General features: G+C 38.7%; 1 pseudogene; it reads right to left on the bottom strand.

Moving 5' to 3' along the window:
- Positions 1-711: 711 nt before the first annotated feature.
- Positions 712-812, bottom strand: LOC143670042 (U6 spliceosomal RNA; annotated as a pseudogene).
- Positions 813-1,614: the final 802 nt, after the last annotated feature.

Genomic DNA, 1,614 nt, shown 5'->3' with positions numbered 1-1,614 from the left:
CTCCAGGGACCTCTGCTAGCCCGAGGATGTCCTGAGAGTGGGTTGGTCCTAAATCAGGGAATGACAAACTTACTATAGAGGACCAGACAGCAAATATTTCAGGCCTTTGCAGTCCAGATGGTCTGAGTCACAGTTACTCTACCCTGCCATTGGCAGCACAGCCGTGCATACCATGCAAACAAACGAGTGTGGCTGTGTTCCAATAAAACGTTGTGTGCAATGAAATTTGTATATCATATAATTTTCATATGTCATGAAATATTCTTCTTTTGATTGTTCTTCAACCATTTAAAAATGTAAACACCATTTTCTTGCAGCATCCAAAAACAGACAAGAGGCTGAATTTTAGCCCATGAACCCTTATTTGTCAACCTTTGCTCTTAACTAATGTAATAAGTTGCTAAGAGGTCCATGAAATTTAGAGTAGGGAAGCTTCTTTCTTTCTTTCTTTCTTGGAGAAGCTGTGGGTTTACAGAGTAATCATACATAAAATATAGGATTCCCATATACTACCCTACTATAAACTATAAACACTGGTGTGGGGCATTTGTTACAATCGACGAGAGCACGTTTTTATCATTGCACTGTCAACTTTAGGCCATAGTTGCACTTAGGGGTCACTACGTGGTCTAGCTCCATGGATTTTTTAAACCGGCTTTATTCTTTCACCATATATACAATCTAACATTTCCCCCTTTTATCACATTCAGGTAAAAAATGGAACACTTCACAAATTTGGTGTGATTCTTGCATGGGGGCCATGCTAATCTTTTCTTATTGCTCCCATTTGAGTATGTGTGCTGCTGAAGTAACAGCTGCTCTGCCATTTTCACACTCAGCTGCGTGCGCGTTCTTCTGGCTATCCCTGTTCGGGAACCATGCCGGCGACGGGGTTCTGGGAGCATAGTTTTCAACTCAACCAAGTGACATACTATAGACCACCAGCCACAGAGAGCAAAATCAGGGGAAAGGGCAAGTGCATTTCATTTCATTTATTTTTTTAAACTTTTTTTATTGTATTATGTAACATATATACAAAGCAGAGAAGGAAAAAAGCAATAGTTTTCAAAGCACTCTTCAACAAGTAATGGACAACAGATCCCAGGGTTTGTCGTGGGCTACCATGCAATGCTCTCAGATTTTTCCTTTTAGCTGCTCCAGAACATAGGAGGCTAGAAGGAATGCTTATTTTTTTATCATCACAATTTGACGTTTTATTCCTTTTCTTGAAAAATAATAAATATGCAAAAAAACAATAAAATCCAAAGCACAGCACAACAATTAGTTGTGGAACAGATTTCAGAGTTTGGTTTGGGTTACAATTCCACAATTGTAGGTTTTTATTTCTAGCTGCTCTAAGATACTGGAGCCTAAAGAGAGATCAGTTTAATGATTCAGCAATCATATTGATTTGTGAAACCCTACCTTCTCTATATAACTCCACAGTCACCTTTGATCTTTCTCACACTGTTTAGGGGTATTCTAACTTCTTCATGTTGGAAGAGGCCAATCACTCTGTGGTATTTGTCATGGCAGCCGTAGCAAACTAAGACAATACATAAAAAGATACACTTATGACAACTCGTGTAAAAGTATAAAATTTGGATGAACCAA

The sequence above is a fragment of the Tamandua tetradactyla genome, chromosome 26 (assembly GCF_023851605.1).
Source record: "Tamandua tetradactyla isolate mTamTet1 chromosome 26, mTamTet1.pri, whole genome shotgun sequence".
Lineage (NCBI taxonomy): Eukaryota > Metazoa > Chordata > Mammalia > Pilosa > Myrmecophagidae > Tamandua > Tamandua tetradactyla.
The sequence above is the reverse complement of the archived record's forward strand: the minus strand, read 5'-3'. Positions and strand labels throughout refer to the sequence as shown.